Consider the following 25,355-nt stretch of genomic DNA (forward strand, 5'->3'; position numbering starts at 1 on the left):
ATGATGCATCATCATATCATTTCAAAACACTAACATTTAAAAAGGAAATGTAGTTTGCCTTGCAAAAACTGCCATCTGATTCAGGGCAGGATATGACAAATTGACTGTTCTCTTCTGATAAATTTGTCTCAATCCCACTGGAGAAATATATTTGCTTGGTTTCTCCTTGATAGGCCATTCAAGGATGGTGGGAAATTTAATAGGAGGTGGCACGATGGACAACTTCATGCCACAACTGTTGTTTGGGGAACATTAGCCAACAGCAACTTTCATTTATATAGCTTTGTTTTAAATGGAAAAATTTCCCAAGGTGCTTCATCGAGATATAAATCCACTGCCAAAGAAAGGTTGTTCTGTATTCAAAGGTGAATAGGGGTTGCAGTTGTTTTGTTCCTCAGAGATGTCTTTCACTGAAGTGATTTACTTTCTCCACAGAGATTACAATGAGTTGCCTGTGCTTGTTTTTTAATTAATGATTTTTAGTCACACTGACACAGGCTTGCAGCAGAAAATCTAACAAGCATTGAGTTCTCCCCATGCAGATTTCTCAGAAGTCCCGAATTATTGCCCCTTGCTTCTTGTTTAACATTGAACTGGTTCAAGCAGATTCATCAAACAAACTAGCATGCCTATGATAGGAGCTGTGAGTGAGTAAAAGAAGAGGCCCTGAAATAAATGGGGAGAAAGAAAATACAGTGGGAATTACCCTCATTTTAAGAAAGTTTAAAAGAAGATAGTTTTGGAGCAACATGTTGTCCGCAAAAGAAGAGGATTGGTTTAACTGGTTCCCCCACCCGAGTTGAAGTGGGAAATTGGAAGATCAAGTACAGAACTGCTTACAGTTGACTGTCATTTAAGTGTGGAACAGAGTGCAGCCGGATGAGAAAAGCCCAATACATCAAATGTACAACCGAAAACTGGCTGGCTGGCAGCAGAAACACAAACTGAACCCCAGGCAAGTTCAGTAACTTATATAAAATCAGAACTTGTATAAAATTGAACTTGTATTAAAAAGAACAACGAGTATAGATTTTGACTTCAGTGCTCAGCATCCTAAAGTTATCTGCAAAAGGCCCAAGTTAAATGTAATCACTCTTATAGTAGCAATAATGAAAAATTACCAGTGATGGGTGACATTGCCAGTGATGGGTGATAAGCATGAAAGGTGCTTCTGCATATTTTAAAAACTAGTCCTGGGTTTCCTCAGGATCCTCCGGTTTGCTCCCGCAGTCCAAAAATGTGATAGGGCGGGGGAGAAACATTTCCAAGTTTCATATAACCTGCAAACCTTGAAATAATGCCCTGTATACACTGGTCAAGGTCATAAATATGCATCAGAAAAATAGTGTTCCTAATTCTTACCCCCTGGGGATTGCCTCTGGACCTTTTCTTCAAGTCTGAAGAATACTCGTCTATAACATTTGTGACAGATGTCGCCACATTATAGGAAGGATGTGATTGCACTGGAGCCGGTGCAGAAGCGTTTCACCAGGATATTGCCTGGGATGCGAAGATAGGTTGGATAGGCTTGGGTTGTTTTCACTGGAGCAGAGAAGACTGAGGCGGCGACCTGATCAAGGTATACAAGATAATGAGGGACATGGACAGGGTGAATAGGGAACAGCTGTTCCCCTTAGTTGAATGGTCGGTTACGAGGGAACACAAGTTCAAGGTGAGGTGTGTAAGGTTCAGTGGGGAGTTGTGGAAAAACATTTTTTCCCCCCCCAGAGGGTGGTGACGGTGTGGAATGCACTGCCTGGGAGGGTAGTAAAGGAGGGAAGTCTCACATCCGTTACCGAAGGGTAATCTTGTATACTGAAAAAGGCCCCTCAGGGTGTTTATCGTTGAGAATTTTTGCGACTCTTTGTCCAGCCTCAGTTGTAGATATACGTGGCTCATATCCAGCTTTGAGAATAGGAGTCCTCCAACCAGCTTTGCATACAAATCCTCAATCCGGGGAATTGGTTATTTGTCCAGTTGTGAGTAGCGATTAATCATTTGTTTGAAATCTCCACAAAGGCGGACCAAGCCGTCCGGCTTAAGGATAGGCACCACGAGTGCCACCTGTTCTGCAAAATGGTCAGGTTTTATTATTCCTTCAAGCTCCAATCTTTTGATTTCCGTATCGTCGTTCTGCCTTAACGTGAAGGGTACTGGTCTGGCCTTATAGAATTTTGGGATTGCCTCTGGATCTACGAGTAATATCGCCTTTGCTCCCTTTATTGTTCCGAGCCCTTCTTGGAAAACCTCTGGATGTCTGCACGAGAGTTCGCTCAGGCGACCATTTTCCAGCTGGACCAATCCAGCTGGATCTCTTTTAGCCAGTTTTGTCCCAATAAGCTTGGTCCCGCACCTTTCACTACCTTAAAAATAGCCTAACCAGTTGCTCTCCGTAAGCTACAGGTACATGTGTTGTGCCCAACAATCTCAGTGGTTCCCCTGTGTATGTCCTCAGTTTTGCCGAGATCCTGGTTAGGGTTGGAGTCCAGTGCGAATTTTATTAAATACTGTTTCCCCTGTCACTGATACGGCTGCTCCAGTGTCGACTTCTATTAATGTGGGACGTCCATTCAACCTTATGGTTAATTTAATGGGTTTTGATTTAACCATCGTTACACAATTTAGTTGTTCCTCGCCGGAGGAAGGTGGGGCTTCTTGGGTATGCATTCTCCAGTACCCCGGCCTACGCGTCCTTCTCCAAGATGTTGGTTTTGGGCTTCTATTTCTTCTCTCAGGCTCCGATCTCTGGCAACAACTACAATATCTTGCCGGGCGAAAGGCTGCAGGGGCTGCCGTCTGTCTGGTCCTAATTTTGCCTTGCTTGGGAGCGGTTCTGCAAATGGGCCTGGGTAACTTAGTATCCGAGTTGTTCCTGAGGGTGGCTATGCAGTTGCCCATCCCTCAGCGGTAGTCCCTTAACCAGTTTCACTGGTGTGGGTGTCTACCTCCATCGGAGTACCCTGTAACTCATGTACTCCGCTTGCCGCTTTTTCTAAAGGACAAAGCCAGCTGCAATGCTTGTTTGCAATCCAGCTCGGCCTCTGCTAACAGACGTTTTTGTATTGCAAAATTATTTGTTCCGCACACCAACCAGCCTCGGAGCACTTCATTTAGCATCAGGCCAAATTCGCAAGCCTCTGCGAATCGCCTTAATCTTGTTAATAAGTTTGTAACTGACTCCCCAGTGTCTTGGAATGCTGAGTAAAACCAGTACCTTTACAGGATCAGAGGTGGCTTAGGGTCATGGTACTCTTTTACGGAGTCCATCAATTCCTGGAAAGTTTTCGTGTCCAGTGATCCGGAAAAGTGAGACTGTGCATAATGGCAAAAGCTGCCGACCCACACGCGGTCAGCAGAATGACCCATTGCTTTTCATCCGGAATTATATCGTTTGCTCTGAAAATGTACTTCATCTGCTCTACATCTTGGGCCCAGTCTTCCATTGCAGGGTCAAACGAGTTCAACGTCCCAAATAAAAGCATTTGGCCTGTCAGTGGCTTACCCTCAATATCAGACGGCTGCTAATGTGCAGGTTCCTTCGGGTGGTTCCGTTTTCCTCGTCACCACTGTAATAAGTCCACAGAGGCAGCAGTCCCATCACCAGAATTCCTTTTATTTAAACCAACAGCTGAACAACCAGGTGCGTTCACCTTTCTGTCTGCACTGGGAGTGCAGAGGATCTACACTCTCTGTTAAGTACAGAGAAAGGGATTTCTTGATTGGGTCGCTAATCAGGGAACTCATATTCTAATTGGCCAATCTCAAAGGCCTGGCCTAAATCATTACACACATCTTGGGAGTTCTGGTCCATCACATGTGCAACATCAAACTTCTCCAGCACTTAAAAGAACTCAATCAAGTTAGATAAACACAATGTATTTAACAAGCCCCTGCTGAATCTCATTTATTGGAGAATGTTTTCCCAAATGCCAATTAATTTTGACTTGACTAATTGACCCTATAATTTCCCCAGCATTGATGTTAGACTGACTGGATTTATCCCCTCTCTCTTTTATAAACAGACTGTTGCATTTTCAATCCTCCAGTCCTCTGGCATCCCTCTCCAGCGCACCATCTATTTTTTGAGGGTTGCATGGGTGGTTATGTTAAGTATGTAGGACCTTTAAATTTTTGTTGTATCACACACGAGCAGTAACTTAACGGGATCAACTTATCTGCTGCTTTCTGTGTGTTGCACAGCTTAGCGGGAACATTTCCCTTTATTCACACCCACATCTAAGAAAGATTTGATTATTTTTTCCATAGCCTACGTAATTTTCATGATTATATCCCTCAGTAATATAAGGCATATCCTGTCCTGAGAGAGTTAGGAGTGACTTTTTTAAATTTGAGAACTACAAACCTTTTAAGTACTTCCAGGTTTTTTTCTATTTTTGAGCAAAGTTATACATAATATTTTCAAATACGATTTGACCAATGATTTACATTAGGCTTCAGTAACTTGTAGCAAAATACCCTTGCATCAAACTACAATAGTAATATGTTTAGAAATGGTTTTATGATGGAGGATTATCCCGTATGATTTATTTTTAAATCTTGACCAATGATATCCTTTTTTTGTGTATATGTTTTATTTTTCTTGCCCCAATGTGCATAATTTAATTTAATTTAATCTGTTGTCCCTTAGCTTACACCAAAATATTTGGTTGTTGATACATATATTACATTAAAAGATGTTGCTGCCTAGGTTGGTGCAGTGAAGACTAAATGACAAACCAGATACCATCCCAAGTGGTTCTTACACATAGGATTTAAGATTAGATGTACCTATCATAATATGGGCTCTTTCTTTTACAGTGGCAGTGTCTCACTGATGAGATCTTGAGACTTGTGTGTTTAAACACAAACACCTTTTTTGATCGGCTTCGCAGTTCCAAGGTATGACCATGCATGGTGGTACTCCACCACGCAGGCTACTTGATTACAGAGTTTTGCATCTGGACTATTCTCTGAGAGTCTCTTACCATCTGACTGCAGACACCACACCATGGACACTGTCACTCTCCAGTCCCATGTTAACTCTTGCTTTACCGAGCATCTTTACATTATAATGCATGCTGGCAAAAGATCTTGCAAAATATTTTTAGTTCATGGACTTTCAGACCTTGAAATTATGATATGATGACATATAGAAATATAATTTCAAAGTGGAACATTACAATGGAAAATTAACATCTCTTACCTCAATTGCTAAATGGAAAAACTAAAAGAAAATCAGAAGTGGATATCTATACAATGATATTCATAACTGTTTCAGGATCGCTACGGAGTTATAGAAACTAAAATGGAGAAAGAGCAATTGGCTTTTTACACCTGCACTGCTTTTTACGCTCAACACGATTTACTCTCCCTTCCCTGTGCCCTTCTTCAAAATATTAACTAACTCAGTGTTATTATGGCAACATTGATTAGTAAAAGATCTTTCTTGAAGACTTTAAATGTGATAAGATCATAGTGTTGATATCAGTGACATTTGGTCCATTATTAATTGAGTTTATTAAGCCTCCGCTGCTCTGAAGTCAATTTTCTCAATTGCATTTATTGCTACCAATGACAGAATTTTAATCGAACAGTTTAAGCCAATTCTACCTGAAATGATCTGGGCGATTCTCAAAAGATTTATTTTGAAGAAATACAATAAATGTTTCCGATTCAGAAAAAATTCCAAAATGTTCTTCACATTCTGCTACTGTTATTCCTCTAACGTCAAATGAACAGAAGAAGTCCAGTTGTGATTTTACTCATTATTTTATCAAACACATTTAAAAAAATCAAAAAGTAAAGATAATTTAATTACCCAGTAATATCTGGACACTTCAAAATCTAGGGTTGATTTGAACATAAAATGTCATGTGTTGATATTTTTTTATTGTTCATTTCCTTCCTCTTCTTCATGTTCTCCCTTCTATTTTGAAAGGAGTGACAGTTCAGATATTGGGCAGAACTCAGTTGTAGGGCAGCACGGTGGCTTAGTGGTTAGCATTGCTGCCTCATGGTGCTGAGGTCCCAGGTTCGATTCCGGCTCTGGGTCACTGTCCGTGTGGCGTTTGCACATTCTCTCCGTGTTTGCGGGGTTTCACCCCCACAACCCAAAGATGTGCATGGTAGGTGGATTGACCACGCTAAATTGCCCCTTAATTGGAAAAAATGAATTGGGTACTCTAAATTCTTTTTTAAAAAGAACTCGGTTATAGTGGCCAGAGTTCTGATGGCGGGACCAGAAATGCCCGAGACTTCCACCCAGATGCAGGACAGCTGGAAATCTGCAATCATACAGCAGCTAGCCAATGAGAGAGGCAGAGTTGATGGGCCTGCTGGATGGTGCAATGAGCAAGGAAGGAAGTTGCTGACTCCACTATTACCTCATGGGGTCAAAGGTGCAGGCACCATATTTAAATGGTCTGCGCGAACAGGCATCCACTCCCTGCAAACCATCATTTCTGTTTTCTCAAACTGGATTTGACCATGAACTGCACTGCCTGCAGATTCCTGAAGCTGCAGTAACCTGTGCCCACCTGTGAATCCCAATCATCTGCTGTCACTCCATTCAAAATGGACATGTCTTAATTATTACAAAGAACGAGTGGTCTCAGTTTGGCAATACTTTCCTACAGTCTCCTCCAGGCTTCTGAGAACAGCGGGAGTTCCTGTTTCCCAATGATAGCAGCAGCCTACCCCCCACTTGACCAAGGTGACCATGATGCAGACTGCAGCGGAGGTTATTGGCTCGGGATCCACAAGTGAAAGTAAATACCATAAAAGGGTCAACTAACTCCTGAACTCCTGTTCTCTGCAAGGGTAAGTGGCACTCATGTTGGCATCAAACAAAGTAAATGTGCGAGTGGAGAGGTATGCCAGGCAGAAGTTTGGGTTCAAGGCCTCAGCACCAGATGAAACAGGTGGACTGAATATGTGGAAATTGGTTTCTGCAATAAACGTCTCACCAGTTGCAAGAGATTCTGTGTGTAGGACACTTACTAGGGAGGAAGCATTAGCTGTCATAGGCCAGCATGCTTTTAAAGTGGTTTGCTATCCATTGAGATGATACTCAATCCTTCTGTCTGTCCGCAGGATAAAACAGAGCATAACATCAGAGAGCACTGAAAGACTGGTGGCAGTATACCTCACCTGAGCATATTGAGCCCTGCAGAGGAGGAAGCAGATCTGGTCAGGGAGTAGGGAAGATGATTAGTTGTGGACAGAGAGGCTGGAATCCAACACAACAAAATGAGGATGTCTAGAACCTGATGTTGAAAGCTGGGCATACTGGAGACATGTGAGACATTGCACTGGGAAAATGGATCTTGCATAAGCTCAAGCTAATTCTCTGTGTTCTCCACTACAGGTACTCGCAGTTAGGAGACTTGTCATATAGGGCAGCACTGCTGCCTCATGGCGCAAAGGTCCCAGGTTCGATCCCGGCTCTGGGCCACTGTCCATGGAGTTTGCACATTCTCCCCTTGTTTGTGTGTGTTTCACCCCCACAACCTAAAGATGTGCAGGGTAGGTGGATTGGCCACGCTAAATTGCCCCGCAATTGGAAAAAGCGAATTGGGTACTCTAAATTTATAAGAAAAAAAAGGAGACTTGTCGTACGCAGTCTGCAGCAAGCCGGAACTTGACCTTTGTAGATGATGACATGGAACACCCCGAGGATGCACTGTTGCATCATTTCTCACAATCTCCTGTCATCTTTGTAGGAACGGGTTCACAATTAGGCTCAAGGTCACAATCTGGTGGAAACCTCAGACATGTTTCAGCAACTGATGAAGGATGTAATAGTCAAGGTCCATGACAGTTGGAGGAATGCTGGGTACTAAGCCTACTCTGGTGATGAACCTCTGGGAATGGCCACAAGAAACCTGCTGGAGCTACAGGGACACTCAGAGGAATGTCTGGCAGAGAGGCCAGAGGCTATGCAGAGGCTCGAGCAAGTGATGGAGGATTCCACACAATCATTAGTCCGGTCATAGTTCCGACATAAGAGCACATTGCTTACTCCATGGAGAAGTTTGCAACCTGTAGAACACTCAATGGATGCCGGATGTGTGCATTCTGTTGCTCTATTCCACGTGCTGCACGCCACCTATAACCAGTTGTGAATCTGAAGGCACACGGTTCTCGTTTCCTGCTGACACAATTGCAAAGATACAATTTAATCTGACGGCCATGTGTTTTAATGAGTATGCATGACATGCTACTGCATTAAAAATAGGTCCCTGACACCTGCCTTGGGAACCACAATCTGCCTTTAATCCGCCACCTACATACTTCCCAACTTTCATCCTGCTGTCAAGAAGCTGACATTTCGCCTCCTGCACAATTAAGTGCCCCCGCCTGCCTCATTTCCTGCTGCTTGGAGTATTATTAGATTCCACTCGTATTTTCACAGTACCAGCCCTGCAATATCTCACTCATGCGGCCACACTGAATATGTAGAGATAGAAGTACAAAAAACAATCCATTGAACCCAGTCTGTGTCTGCATTTACCCTTTGTGCAGGAGGGTTCAAATGTAAGCAAGAATGTACATTGTAGTTCAAGAACATAGGTGCCATGGTACACCCGTGTCATTCATTTCACCATGTATCGAGGGTCCAAGGATTGGGTTGCCATCATCCAAATGTGATCTGATAGTCTACATCTCAGTGTATTAAAGAATGTAGCCATGGAAATAGTGGATGCATTGGTTGTCATTTTTCAAAATTCTGAAGATTCTGAACAATCCCACAGACTGGGGACATGTAAAATGTAATCCCGCTATTTTAAAAAGGGAGAAAACAGGGAATTGCAGACCAGTTAGCCTAACATCAGGAGTAGGGAAATGTTTGAGTCTACCTAAAAGGATAATATAACGGGAATGTAGAAAATATCAACAGGATTTTACAAAATCAACATGCATTTATGAAAGGGAAATTATGTTTGACAAGCCGACTGGAGTTTTTTTTGGGGTGTAGCTGGTATAATAGATGAGGGTGAATCATGGATGTGGTGTATTTGGGTTTTCAGAAAGATGTTGATAAATTTCCACATAGGAACTTAATGTACAAAATTAAAGTGCATGGTACTGGGGGTAATATAATGGCATTGATTCAGAATTGGTTGGCAGGCAGGGAACAGAGAGTAGCCTTTTTCAAAGCGGCATGCAGTGACTAGAGGGGTCCAGTAGGGATCTGCTTGGTCCCAAGCTATTTACAAAGCACATCATTAATTTGGATGAGGGAACCAAAATTAATATTACTAAGCTTGCCGATGACACAAAACTTGGTGGAAATGAAAGTGGTGAGGAGGATGGTTATGAGGCTTATTGGCAAGTTGACACGTTGAGTGAGTGGGCAAATACATGGCAGATGCAGTATAACATGGATAAATGTGAAGTTATCCACTTTGGTTGGAAAACAGAATGGCAGAGTATTATTTAAATAGTGATGGATTTGAAAATGTTGTTGCACAAAAGGACCCGGGTGACGCAATACAAAAAGCAAGCATGCAGGTACACAAAGCAGTTAGGAAGGCAAATGGTATGTTGGCCTTCACTGCAAGAGGACACGTGTACAGGAGCAGTGATATCTTACTGCTACTGTACAGGGTCTGGGCAGGACCACTTCTGGAGTATTGCATGCAGTTTTGGTCTCCTTATCTAAGACAGGATATTCTTGCCATAGAGGGAGGATTGTTGTAAGAGGAAAGGTTTACTTCACTCGTCCTGCATTCACTAGACATTAGAAACATATAAATGTCTGACAGGGCTGGAGAGACTGGATGCAGGAATGATGTTTTCCCTGGCTGGATGGCGGCATGGTAGCACAGTGGGTAGAACTGTTGCTTCACCGTGCCAGAGACCCGAGTTCCCGGCTTGGGTCGCTGTCTTTGCAGAGTCTGCATGTTCTCCCTAATACTGGCATTGTTTGTTGCGTTGTTGTTTGATCTTACTCAGTACACACGATTAATCTGGATTGCTGATTTGTATTGTGGATAGCGTTGTTCTCACATCACGAGTGAAAAGCATTTGAGCTAGAGATAGCCCTGAGCTTAATGGTTCGGCTCTATATGCTTGTTAGGTGAATTGGGCGTTCTGAATTCTCCCTCATTATACCCAAACAGGCGTCGTACCCAAACAGGCATCGGAGTGTGGCGACTGTTATATTACTTTGAGTAATATATGTTACTCATTTGTTTATGCCGGGTTGAACTTAACTTTGATTATGATGAATACTCAAAGTCATCCAGTGATAACAAATAATTTATTGAGTAATTAATCAATTAACTTGAGAGTTTGATTCTTCAATACTTTTACTCATAGTCAAATTAAACAAGATAGAATTAGATTAACTATGAATAATATACTTTATACTCTGAGCTAACTATACTTTTGTTCTCTAGCCACAACACACCCGATGAGAGTGGGAAAACAGATTGAGCTTGTATTTGTACTCGCTGTTAGTGTTGTCCTCTAGTGATCATCTGACTCTACTGACTACATATTAACCCTTCATGTATGTACATATACAGCGGTCACTACATTCCCCTTTTTTTGTGTTATATATTTTCTATAGGCTGTAAAGAAAATTGTACATAAAGAAACAATGCAGTTTGTCATGCATTATACAGAGGAAATGAATCAATCAGTTCAATGTTCACAAGTTCAAACAATTGGGTTTGCGTCGTCTTCTACTTGATCATCTCAGTTGACTAGGAGTAGTTGAAATTTTGATGTCCTGCTGATCACTCTCAGCTGGTTTTGTGATATTCAAGTGCTGCTGGGTAAGAGATTCATGTAAATTCAATGTGGGAAATACAGGTTTAGGAATTTATATTTTTAATAGGTCTCGCCGATTTTGTCGAATTAGTACACCCTCTGCATTCCTGACAATATATGAACGTGGCACTGCTTGTCTGATTACTATGGCAGTTTGAGACCATCCTCCTTCTGTATGTCGAAGCGTAACAGTATCATCTTTTGTTAGTGGTTTCGGTGCAATCTAATGTAGATCACAATACTGGCATTGTTTGTTGCATTGTTGTTTGATCTTACTCAGGACACACGATTAATCTGGATTGCTGATTTGTATTGTGGATAGCGTTGTTCTCACATCACGAGTAAAAAGCATTTGAGCCAGAGATAGCCCTGAGCTTAATGGTTAGGCTCTATATGACAGTAAAGCCAAGTGAATGTCGGAGTGTGAATCATTCGCCTTGCTTATTAGTTGCTTTACAATGTGCACATCTTTCACTTCTTTGCCGTTTGAGTGAGGAATGTGTGCACTCGAGGTGATATGGCTGAAATTGTATCGTTTGCAGAATTCTGTCCACTCCCAGCTCGCAAAGCAAGGACCATTATCGGACATAATGGTTTGTGGAATTCCATGTCTCGCAAATGTCTCACTGCAAGCCTTTATCACTGACGAGGAAGTGAGATCTGGAAGTCTCATCACTTCAGGAAAATTGGAGTAGTAGTCTATATTTTCCCTTTAGCATGGAACAAGTCAGTGCCTACTTTCGTCCATGGTGACGTAGCTATTTCAAGCTGCTGGAGTGTCTCCTTACATTGTGCCAGTTGATGTTTTTGACACGTGGTACACATCATTACCATGTTGGATTCTCTTTATTTATCCCAGGCCAATATACAACTTGCATTTCTCAATTCCGAGGTGTCCCTTGTGAATCTTGCTGAGCATCTCTGACCTGAGAGTTAGCGGCATGACGATCTGGTCATTTCTGAGTAGTAGTCCATCCACTACACTCAGTTCTGCCTGTATGTTTTGGAACTGTGGACAGTGTCCCTTTGGCCAACCATGCTGGAGATAATGTATTACTCGGAGCAAGGTCGCATCTTTTTGTCTCTCTAGATGAATTTTGCTGCAACTTTTCATCAGATGTCAGAAGGTTCTCTTTGTACAGCTGCAGTTGAGCTTCAATATCGTCAATGGACTCAGGAGGTGAGCTGCCCATATTGATGGATCTGGATAGTGTGTTGGCTATGATGAGGTCCTTTCCTGGAGTGTATACTAGTGTGAAGTCATACCTCCTGAACTTCATCATTCTTTGCAGGCGAGGAGTCATATCATTTAGGTTTTTTCATTAAATTGACTAGTGGTCTGTGATCCGTTTCTACGATGAACGTAGATAACCCGTACATACAGTCGTGACATTTTGTAATGTCTGTGATCAGCCCAGGACACTCTTTTTCAATTTGTGCATACCTGTACTCCGTGGCGGTCATAGATTCATAGAATTTACAGTGCAGAAGGAGGCCATTCAGCCCATCGAGTCTGCACCGGCTCTTGGAAAGAGCACCCCACCCAAGGTCAACACCGCCACCCTATCCCCATAACCCAGTAACCCCACCCAACACTAAGGGCAATTTTGGACACTAAGGGCAATTTATCATGGCCAATCCACCTAACCCGCACATCTTTGGACTGTGGGAGGAAACCGGAGCACCCGGAGGAAACCCACGCACACACGGGGAGGATGTGCAGACTCCGCACAGACAGTGACCCAAGCCAGAATCGAACCTGGGACCCTGGAGCTGTGAAGCAATTGTGCTATCCACAAGGCTACCGTGCTGCCCTGCTGTCATAGCTCTGGATGTGTATGCTACTGGAGCACAGTCTGTCTGGTTGTCTTGGTGACATAGCATCGCACCAATTCCATCTTGACTGGCATCTGTGGAGATCCTTTTGCCGGTTTGGTTGGATCAAAAAAGAGTCAGAATTCGAGCTGTCATCAATTGATGCTCGAGGTCCACCCATACTTCCTGGTGGCGAGGAGTCCATTCAAACTCTGTCGTCTTTCTGATTAAGTTTCGTAGAGCTGACATCCTTGTCGACAAGTTGGATACAAATTTTCCTAAGAAGTTAATGAATCCTAGAAAGCGAAGCACAGCTTTTTTATCTTTCGACTGCTGCATATTCTCTATTGCAGATCATTTTTCATCATCTGGACTGAAACCTTGAGCTGAAATCGTATCACCGAAGAAATATACGGATGAACGTGCAAACGTATACTTAGATTGGTCGAGTTTCAGTCCATATTGGTGGATTCTGTGAAACATTTTTCTTATTCTGGCAATATATTCTTCTTCCCTGGGTGACCAAATGATAAAGTCATCTACATACACTCTGATAGCTTCAACATCCTTCGTCATCTGCTCCATGATTCTATGAAAAATTTTGGAAACTGAGATGATCCCGAAAGGCATTCGATTAAAACAGTAGCATCCAAATGAACGAACAGAGCAATTTGCTAGAATCATCTAGCTGCATCTGCCAGAAACCTTATGAAGCATCGAGTTTGGTAAAAATGCGAGCGTTTCCCACCTCACAAGTTATTTCCTCTCACTTGGGGAGAGGGTAATGTTCCCTATGGATATTCCTGTTTAGGTCTTTAGGATCTATACATATTCTGAGATCATTTGAAGGTTTCTTGACAGAGACCAACGAGCTGATCCAGTCAATCAGTTGCGTGACTCTGGAAATGATTCCTTGAGACTGTAATCATTGTAATTCTGCTTTTAGTCATTCACGTAGATGAGCTGGTACCTCGTTGGTGGATGAATAATGGGTTTTGCATCCTTCTTGAGCAAAATTTGTATTGGTATGGTAATGTACCCATGCCTCAAAATGCATCATGGTATTCACTAAGCAGTTGCTGGATGTCATCCTGTTTGATGTGTCTTTGGTATTCATGAAGATTCTTTGGACAAGCCGCAACTCCTTCCAGGATTGAGCACCTAACAGCGAAGATTTCTGGTCATCCACGATTTCGAAATGTAGTACTTTCTTGACCTTCTTATTGACCATTTTCAAATGGCACGATCCTTTGGAAGCAATCTGGTTGTCATTGTAGTCTTTTAACTTGCATGCAGCAGGTGTCATTTTTCATAGTCCCCTGGGATTGAAGCAAGATCATTGCTTGTCATCAAGTTTGCCGAAAGGCCAATGTCAAGTTTGAATAGGATTGGGAAATTATTTACTTGCACTGTCGTGGTCCATTCATTGTTGGAGTCAATGTAATTTATTTGTTGAGGAATCTTGGTCATTGCTTGAAGTTTCTCTACTGTGTCTATGATTCCTATGAAGAATGTGTTCTCCAAGGAAAAATAATCTTCTTCGTCTGAAAAATATTTCTTGGATTTGTGATTCTCCATCTTATCAATACTACGAACATTGATATGTTGTTGTTTCTGTGTTTGAGGCTGATGTATTGCTGTTGACTTGCATTGGGAAGCAAAGTGGTTAAGCTTGGAGCACTTTAAACATCTTGCTCCTTGTGCAGTGCATTTCCCCTTTAAGTGGGCATTACCACATTGGTAACACGTCATGACGTTGTCTCCCTGACGCATGATGCACGTTCATGCATGCGCAGACTTCTTCACTCGTGCCCCGCATCTTTGTGCGAACTGTGCATGTCCCGAGCTGGAGTATGCGTGTGCAAGATAGCTGCCATCCAGAATGTGATTCTTTGCTGCCTGCAACACCATTTTTACACACTCAACCTCATGGTGGACTTTCGTGCCCTTTTCCCGGTGATAAAACTCAAACATTGATTTCTGCTTTGCTCATGCGAAATACATTTTTTGATCTCGATTTTGAGCATTAGATCGTTTTGTCTCAATAATGCTTCTCTCAAGCATTCATCACTAAGTCCGTAAACAATTTGATTCCTTCTTAATGAATCATGTAAATCAGTGAAATTATATATTTGTGCTTGCAGTTTTGAGTCGGTGACAAACTTTGTGATCGGTTCGCCATTTTTTGCAACCTTTTATGAACTCTGAAACGGTCCAGGATTTCATTAGTCTGCATCTTGCAGTGGTCATCAAACTTCGTGATTATCACACTAAATTTGCTTTTATCTTCACCTTCTGAGAATATAAACAAGTTATATATCTCTATAGCTTGCTGACCTGCCATTGACGGTAGCAGTGCTCTTCTTCTGGCTTCAGAGGCAGTATTTAGATCATGCGCTTCCAAATAAAGTTGGAACTGTTGCTTAAAGAGTTTCCAGTTTAAATTTAAATTACTGGTAGTTTTCCGGGGCTTGAACATGGTCCATCGAGTCGATTGGTTATCGAGGATCCGATTGCTGCAACATCTTCCACAGTTGAATAGTCGGTACTGGATTTTTCTCTTTTTCTTGCCTTATCTTACCAGTAATCTTTCTTAAAGCTTTTATCCTGGTAATGTTATATTACTTGGAGTAATATATGTTACTCATTTGTTTATGCCAAGTTGAATTTAACTTTGATGATGATGAATACTCAAAAGTCATCCAGTGATAACAAATAATTTATTGAGTAACTAATCAATTAACTTGTGAGTTTGATTCTTCAATACTTTTACGAGTAGTCAAATTAAACAAGATAGAATTAGATTAACTTTGAATAATATACTTTACACTCTGAGCTAACTATACTTCTGTTCTCTAGCCACAACACACCTGAAGAGAGCAGGAAAACAGATTGAGCTTATATTTATACTCCCTGTTCGTCTTGCCCTCTAGTGATCATCTGACTGTACTGACTACATAGTAACCCTTTATGTATATACATATACAGAGATCACTACAGCGACTCGGGGATTTTCACAGTAATGTCATTGCAGTGTTAATGTATGCCTACTTGTGACACTAATAAAGATAATTATTATTAGAACAAGGGGTCATGGTCTCAGGATACAGGGTAGGCCATTTAGGAATTTGATGAGGAGAAACATCTTCACTCAGAGTGTGGTGAAACTGTAGAAGGGTGTGGGGGTATAGTCACTGAATGTACTTAAGAAGGAAATAGTTAGATTTCTAGACTCTTAAGGTGTCAAGGCATATGGGGAGAGTGTGGGAGTATGGTGTTGAGAAGGCTGATCGGCCTGATCATATTGAATGGCAGAACAGGCTTGAAAGTCTGATTGGCCTACTCCTGCTCCCATTTTCTATCTTTCTCTGTCTACGCCTCTATGTTTCTAAAAATGAAAAACACCGGTAAAGGAAATTCATACATTATATATTGTACATATATATATCTTCACAATTTGATAAAATGGACAAAATCATATTGCTCCACCTCCAACGAACCAGCAACAATCTCAAATTCAGGGTAATAAACACTAAACTGAATTTAATCACTGACAGCAGTGACTTGAATGCTAGCTCCTACGTCCTGTACAAAGAGAGTGTTTCCCACCCACTTGCTGTAAACTAGTTATTGTGGGTTAATGGCGATGTTAGATCAATGATAGAGTAAATTCACATTGAACTGCTAAGAAAGTTCATCAAATATTTGTCTGCTAATCCCACTACCAGTAAATTCTAGGTAATTTGGCACGATTTAACGGTTGTGTTGTGCCCAGCGATGATCCGTGCGGGCCATTTAGACCACGGGAGAGGCCCAAATCGTGAACCGCGTCGGGCGCCAAGCGGTTTGCAATCTAACTGCCTGCTCCAGTTAGCGGGATCTTGATCCCGGCTAGATGTGGCGCGAAGCTAATAGCGGCCAATTAAGGGCAATCTCCATCTCATTAGCGAGATGGAAACCCACTCTCACGGCCTCCCCTGATCTAACCGGCCCCCCAGTGAGAGGTAATGGAGGCACCGATTAGCACTGGTTCACATAATTAACCATTTGGGAGGGGTCTCTCAGGTCATTGGAACCCCTGGGTAGTCAGGGAGAGGGCAGGATGGCATCCTAGCTCTCCCTCTGGCAACTGGTCATCTTGGCACTGCCAGGCTGCCACTGACAAGGTGCCTGGGTCACACTGCCAGGCTGGTAACAGTACTGCCAGGATGGCAGTGCCATGCTGTCTCTGCACTGCCAAGAACCGGGACCTGAGCGGGGTCATGCCCATGAAAAGAAGGATGAGGGGTATGATAGTTCAGCGGGGGGGGGGGTACAGGTATCAAGGGGCCTCCGGAGGTTTGGACGGGTAGGGTGAAGGGTAGGGTTCCTGAAAGGTGGGACCCGAAAGGGGGCAATGGAATGGCCTGAAAAAGGAGCTTTCAGCGACCTCGTGTCCTCACTTGGCAGTGGGTGGGCGTTAATGCCCATGTGTGTGGAGCTCACATTGTCCATGGGTGGAGTTGTGGGGGACCATCAAGCTCACTTAGAGATCAGGGCTCCCTTTCAAAATGTTGGCCTGATCTCCGAGGAGCCGGTATTGCCAACTAGTTCAGCTCACCACAGTGATGAAAAAAAATTCTAAGTGCGGGCTGGCCCAGAGAGAACTACGTCCCTCTCCCCCCCCCCCCCCCCCCCCCCCCCGCGCCCCCACCCCACCCCCGGCCCGAAAAACTGACTATATGTGGTTAGATAGCGGTGGGAGACTCACCTACAGTCAGAATTTAGAATAATAATCTACCTCAAATGACACTTAGTAACGTTTCTGTTAGATTGTGCCCGAAGTGTTTGATGACATATGAACATTTCCTGGCGATTTTGTATGCAAGTAGTATGTTCCTGCACTAATTTTGCCTATGAAGACAACAATATAGCAACATGCCATCATAATGGTCGTATGATGGTATACAAACAGTAATTTATTTACAGATTGGGAATCTGAGAGTACTAATGATTCTGTAAGTCTGAAAATAGCAAGTAGACAGCTGGAAAAGGCACATTACAATATTAGGCGCAGAGACATTAGCACAGATCACCCAGTAGGGTACTGTAGAAGCCAGGTACTAACATCTACATAAGTGTAGTCAATAATATTTGTTTAGAAACATAAAACATTAAATGACCTAACACAGTCTCTGTAAACACACATTTGGATTTTGCTGCATCAGTGAACCACAAGTTTGACTTTACAAACAAGCTTATCTGTAAAAAAACATTTCAGTAGCCTCCAGCAAAACGGATTAAATACACAACTAAAAAGGGCCTCCAAATGATTCACATTATCTGAGAGAAGTGTGGAATAGACCAGTTCATCGATTGCACACCATATTCAAGGCTACATACATTTTAATAGATTTCATAACACTAATAGCCCTTTTAAGCTAAAGCTTTGGTTTGTTACAAGGTTGAACATTCACATCTACATTTCCTGATGCAGTGAAGCTGACCTAGTCACACAAGTCATTGCTAAACTCCTGTTCTTTAAGCATGCAGGTTCATGATATAAAATTAGGACATGTTATATATTGTGTAGGAACATATGAAACTCAATATGCATGCAATGTGTGCACAGAATACTTATGTTATTTCCCTAGTTTATTAACGGCAGCAGAAGGTGGGAAATAAACCTATCAATTTTTATTCTTTTCAAAACAGCTCATAATTTTATAGCATCAGGGCAATTACTACTCCCAGAGCCAAGCATAAGGTTGAGCTCGCTCTTTTATACTTGAATTCTTCACTGCAAGAATACAGAAAGAACAATACCTGAGCATTCACACTTTCTATAATTTTACACATGCCACAAGCACAACAAAGCAGCAACACTGTTGACACCAGGGGCGGAAAGAACACACAACCAGTTTTATTTATAACTAACAGTGCAGTAGTGTATTGTCAGTTACAGAATACTATAGATAACGGTTGCCAACTATGCCAGCTGCTGTTATAATAAGGCCTAATTTTACAATCTGCCTAAATGTCTCAGCAACACCTCTGATATAAATTGCCTCCACAATAGAGTTAAAACTGCAACAAAAGCAGTTTTACTGAGCCAGAGACTTCTGTTTTGCACCAAAATGAACAATTCTAATTGAAAGGCCACATTTTCTTCTGATCTTGACAAACAAAAATTTGATCTTACATTTACATGTCAAACCCACAAATAAAATCCCAGTAACAAACAAGTGGTTTACAGCCGTGTCATTCCGAACAACATGCTCGTAAAAGTGAAAATTAATCATGTAGTCCATGCAATACAATCATATTTAAACAATCCACTTAGCCTGCATAAATTTTGGAAAGCGTCTTCATTCTTTGACAGTGCACAATACTTATGTACCAATGGTAATGATGAAAAATCCATTATGTGGGCTCAGTTAGTACTCAAATCGGGACACACAAAGGAAAATTGTTGGCCGAATATGGCTACAAACAACTAGAGGAAAAGTGAAAAAGAAAGATCCTGCGTTTGTGCAGCTGACTTCTCAGTGCTCACAAAACATTTCACAGCCATCCAAACACTTTTGAAGTGCAGCTATAATGTAGGAAAATGTGGCAGTCAACTTACAGGTAGCATGTATCTCAGTACAGCGTCCTAAGTTAAATTAGCAAACAATCATTTTTGGCAGTAGTTGAGAGATACATGTTTGTCAAGGTATGAAAAAAACTTACCTGCTCTTCTTTAAATACTGTCATCCATGAAATGGTAGACAGAGTTTAACGTTTCACCCAAAGGTCAGCATTTCAGACAATGTTACATTCCCTTGGTAGCCAGATTATGGGCTGAATTTGTGCCTCCGAAGGCTGAGCAAACAGACATTGGGAGGATGAAATGGGAGGCATGCAGGGCCACATTTTTTAATTTTCCCTCTGATTTCTACCATCTGTCATTTTCTTTGGGTCAAGAAACATTGGCATCTTTGACAAAATACTTCAGAGAAAGGTCAAGTTAATACAAGGTAATGGGGGGACTGAGAGAGTTTTACAGCCTTCAGTTAAACTGAGCCAAAACCCCAGGAAACTGAAGCAGACCTTCTAACTTGCCAGATTCACCATCCACTCATTTCCTTTGCCCCCTCTGGTCAGCCTCAGGTGGCCTTGACGCCAACGTGTATCTGACACCCAGAGACCAAAATACCGGGTGAGTGGGCGGACCTTTAAAAATTGAGATTGTGACAGAGGGGAAATGGCCTGACTCGCTGTTCCATAAGACATAGGAGCAGAATTAGGCCACTCGGCCGATCGAGTCTGCTCCGCTATTCAACCATAGCTGATATTTTCTCATCCCCATTCTCCTCCCGATAACCACTGATCCCCTTATTAATCAAGAACCTACCTATTTCTGTCTTAAAGACACGCAGTGATTTGGCCTCCACAACCTTCTGCGGCAAAGAGTTCCACAGATTCGCCATTCGCTGGCTGAAGAAATTCCTCCTCATCTCTGTTTTAAAGGATTGTCCCTTTAGTCTGAGATGGTGTCCTCTGGTTCTAGTTTTTCCTACAAGTGGAAACATCCTCTCCACACCCACTCTATCCAGGCCTCGCAGTACCCTGTAAGTTTCAATAAGATCCCCCCTCATCCTTCTAAACTACAACAAGTACAGAACCAGAGTCTTCAACCGTTCCTCATACGACAAGTTCTTCATTCCAGGGATCATTCTTGTGAACCTCCTCTGGACCCTTTCTAAGGCCAGCACATTCTTCCTTAGATACGGGGCCCAAAACTGCTCACAATACTCCAAATGGGGTCTGGCCAGAGCCTTATACAGCCTCAGAAGAAGATTCCTGGTCTTGTATTCTAGCCCTCTTGACATGAATGCTAACATTGCATTTGCCTTCTTAACTGCTGACTGAACCTGCACATTAACCTTAAGAGAATCGTGAACAAGGATTCCCAAGTACCGTTTGTGCTTCTGATTTCCTAAGCATTTCCCCATTTAGAAAATAGCCTATGCCTAAATTCCTCCTTCCAAAGTGCATAACCTCACACGTTTCCACATTGTATATCATTTGCCACTTCATTGCCCACTCTCCTAGCTTGTCCAAATCCTTCTGCAGCCCCCTTGCTTCCCCAATACTAGCTGTCCCTCTACAGATCTTTGTATCACCTGAAAACCTAGCAACAGTGCCTTCAGTTCCTTCTTCCAGATCATTAATGTATATTGTGAAAGGTTGTGGTCCCAGTACAGACCCCTGAGGCACACCGCTAGTCACCGGATGCCAACTTGAAAGAGACCCCTTTATCCCCACTCTCTGCCTTCTGCCAGTCAGCCAATCCTCTATCCATGCCAGGATCTTACCCTGAACACCATGGGCTTTTAACTTATTTAACAGTCTCCTATCGGCACCTTGTCAAAGGCCTTCTGGAAACCTAAATAAATCCGCTGGTTCTCGTTTGTCTAACTTCCTTGTCACCTCCTCAAAGAACTCTAACAGATTTGTCAGACACGTCCTCCCTTTGACAAAGCCGTGCTGACTCAGTCCTATTTTACCATGCACTTCCAAGTGGGGGCTGTTTAGCACACTAGGCTAAATCGCTGGCTTTGAAAGCAGACCAAGGTAGGCCAGCAGCACGGTTCAATTCCCGTAACAGCCTCCCCGAACAGGTGCCGGAATGTGGCGACTAGGGGCTTTTCACAGTAACTTCATTGAAGCCTACTTGTGACAATAAGTGATTTTCATTTCATTTCAAGTACTTCCAAGTACTACAAGCAGTTCCCAAACTGAGGACAAAAATCTATCCCATTGTGTTTAAGTCTCAGGAGCAAGGCTTGGACCCATGACTTCTGACTCAGAGGAGAGAGTAGGAGCATTGAGTCAAGATTGACATTTGATAATATAGCCTGATGTTTACTAATTAGAAGTTCTGCTGCAGCATTCTTTCAGGAGGTTTCACATGGTGATTAATAATACAGCTTAACAGAGCACAGTTTAAACATTCCCACTGTATATTCTTAATAGCAAATATGCTGTCTGAAACATTTTAATGAGAGGCCTGAGGACACCCCTAAACTGATATACTGTTGGTGCAAGATTAATAGAAATCATATCAAATGATCCCGGAGAGAAACGACTGGAAAAAATCAGAAGAGGTGCTCTGGGTCAACCTCCTTGATGCTGCTTACACATCACTGGCAAAAGGACATAAACAAATCATTCCCTTTTCCTGCTGGAAATTCTACCTGACATTCTGAGACAACCCAAAATGATGGGGGTACAAAAATAATGAACATAATTGAATAAAACAATCGTGAAATTTCCCATCAATTCCTTCTTGTGGATTAACAATTTATAGGTATGGCAGTGTAGTCTATTAAATTGCTCGACTTTACCAAAACTAAATTTGTCAAACCTTTATACAGTTGCAGGTACAGAGAACAGGGGTATTTACTCCATCAGCAATCCATGGGAAGCGGTCTGAATCTGTTAGCAGTAATGAAGTTGGATTCAGGGCCAGTTTACAACTCGTGTAAGGAAGCGTGAGTACTTCAAAAACTTGTGTTTTTCAGCATTGGAAGTGTACCTAAGCTTTGGCAGCAGTGGGGCAAGATTTTAATTTGGCACAGGTAGGGGTAGAGATAAGTCAAAGGTGGCAGTCAGGTGTTGGTAGAGGTAAGTGGTTGCAAACTACTGACAGCCAAAATTATACAGATTGGCAGGATTTTGCCAGCACACCGAGTGACGATAGCTGTTAACAGTGTGATCATGTGGACACAGATTCGTAAGAGGTAGCATGCTGGAGTTCTCCCCACATCAACAAGCTTGTGTTCGAAGAAAACATTTCGGTCAACTGTGCAAAAATTTGAAAACGAGTGGTGCATCTACTGTGATTCCAGTCTATCAGACAAATCCAAGAAGCCACAGGCATACAACTTACTAAATTCAGCAACCCCTTAGGTCGTCGAGAAATTTGAATCTTTGTTTTCCAAATGCAGGGGAAGAGGAAACATTGCGTCCCCTATCTAGCCCAGGTGCCGTTCTTTAGCGTTGCGAGTGACGGAAACACGTGACTTAAAGCGCTCGCTATGGGACTTTGTTCCCATTTAGTTAAATCCCGCCTATGGTATTTTAAAACAAAATTTTATTGCTAACACCGTATTAAAATCTTTAACATCACATCTGAAAATAGCTTACAAATATCCTTAAACAAGACTGCTCAACACAGTGAATACAATACCTTTACTTACTATCTTTATTCCCACTTAAACAACAAGAAAATAGACCACCTCAGCTCTCAATCCACCCCAAATACCAATGGCACAGAAAAATACTTGCTTTAGAGTTATTCCTCGAGAAAGAGACCTCTTGCCATTGTTTTACAGAACAGATAAGACTCCAGTCTGAACCCCTGCAGAAACTCTGCCTGGGTGTCTTCAAACACTGTTTCAACTGGCTTGTTTCAACTCTCTCCTGTCCTCAGACAAGTCTGCACTGCTTTAAATATGGTTAAACTCATTTAATAAACTTTAACCAACAGCAGAACTGTCTCACTGTGCACACCTTCAGCCAGATAAGAACAGAAACTGAAAATTATTTCTCAAAAAGCATGGGGCCTTAGTTCCACCCAGCAATGAAATCATCCCACCACGTTGGTAAACGGCTTCCATGTCCTGTGGAAACCCTCTTCCAATCATCAGACGGAAAACTTTATCTTCTCCTGTTGGAAGACCTTCTGTGACGTAGCCAGTTCTGTATCCATCTTGCCAGCTCACCCCTGATCCCGCCTGACGTCACCTTTTGTACCAGTCTGCCATGAGGGATCTTGTCAAAGGCCTTACTGAAGTCCATATAGACAACATCCACTGCCCTACCTGGAGCAATCATCTTTGTGACCTCCTCAAACAACTCTATCAAGTGAGTGAGACACGACCTCCCCTTCAAAAACCGTGCTGCCTCTCGCTAATACGTCCATTTGCTTCCAAATGGGAGTAGATCCTGTCTCGAAGAATTCTCTCCAGTAATTTCCCTACCACTGATGTAAGGCTCACCGGCTATCCTCCTCACTATTTATTGCCCCACCAATTTCCGTATTATCCGTGAACTTACTGATCAACCTTCCTACATTCATGACTAAAGCATTCATACAAACCACAAACAGTAAAGGCCCCAAAACTGATTCATGCGGGACCCCACTGGACACAGTCAGGAAAACATCCCTCGAGTATAACCCTCTGCTTCCTGTCACTCAGACGGTTCTGGATCCAATTTGCCAAATTTCCTTGGATCCCATGGGTCCTTAATTGCTGTCAGTATCCAATGTGGGACCTTATCATAAGCCATACTGAAGTCTAAATGGACTATGTCAAATGTATTGCTCTCACCTACACACCTAGTTACCTGTTCGAAAATTTGAATCAAGTTGGTTAGACATAATCTCTCCTTAACAAAACCATGCTGACTGTTCTTGATTACTCCATGCCTCTCCAAATGTGACGAATGTGATATAAAATAGTTACTTTAGAGTTACTAGTTAATGTAATGTAGAAATAAGCCACTTTGATTCTTGCAGTTAGGGACAAAGGAATTTGAGACCGCATGGAAAAAGCAGGAAGAGGTGTGTCTATGAGAGTGATGCTGCATTGATAGGGGCCAGAGAAAGGGATTGGAAGTGAGCCAATCAGAATAGATCGAACAGGTCAGGAGGGACATAGGCTGACCTATGTCCGTCGAGTATGTGAAACTTGATACCATTTGAATTGATTTTGCAGAGATCCCTTTGTCTTTTAGTTCAGTCGTTTTCTGGGATGTAAGAAGCTGGATGTCTCTTACATTTCTGTAAGATGATTCAAGCTTGCAAGCTAAATAAATAACTTCTGTTTACGTGCGAATCCGTCTCAACTTTTATTGAGGCCAGACTGACAGAGAAAGAAATTTGGAGATTTACAAATGTAGATTAGTCTATCTCTCAGAACTGCATCCAATAGTTTCCCCACCATTGAGGTTAGACGGACTGTCCTGTAGTTTCCTGGTTTATCGCTTCCTCCCTTCATGAATAATAGTACCACATTGGCTATCCTCCAGCCCTCCGGCACACCTCTTGTGATCAGAGAGGGATTGAAAATTATTGCAAGCACACCTATTATTTCTTCCTTTGTCTCACTTATCAGCCTTCTCACTAGTGAACACTGACAAAGTATCCATTTAGAACTCTACCAACGTCCCGTAACAGCCTCCCCGAACAGGCGCCGGAATGTGGCGACTAGGGGCTTTTCACAGTAACTTCATTTGAAGCCTACTTGTGAAAATAAGCGATTTTCATTTAATTTCCTCCGGCTCTGCACACAAATTACCACTGCGGTCCTTAATGGGCCCTACTCTTTCCTTAGTTATCCATTTACCCTTAATGTACTTGCTAAACAACTTGGGACTTGCCTTTATTTTACCTGCCAGTATCCTTTCGTGTCCCCTTGTTGCTCTCCTAATTTCATTTTCAAGCTCCCTCTTACAGTTTTCAACTCTCATTTTTCTGCCATTAGCCACCCCTTTTCTCCTTATCCAATGCCGTGTATCCCTCGTTATTCAGGGTTCACTGGATTTTTTGGCGCCATCCTCTTTCGTGATTGGAACATGTTGGCTCTGTATTCTCCCTATTTCCTTCTTCAATGCATCCCGCTGTTCTGTCACAGATGCACCTAAAAGTGTATGCTGACATGGAGAGGGAAGTATCCATACGAGCAAATTGCAATGCAAACAGGACGTATCAAGCCAACAAGCAACTGCAC

The sequence above is a fragment of the Scyliorhinus torazame genome, chromosome 8, assembly GCF_047496885.1.
Source record: "Scyliorhinus torazame isolate Kashiwa2021f chromosome 8, sScyTor2.1, whole genome shotgun sequence".
Taxonomy (NCBI): domain Eukaryota; kingdom Metazoa; phylum Chordata; class Chondrichthyes; order Carcharhiniformes; family Scyliorhinidae; genus Scyliorhinus; species Scyliorhinus torazame.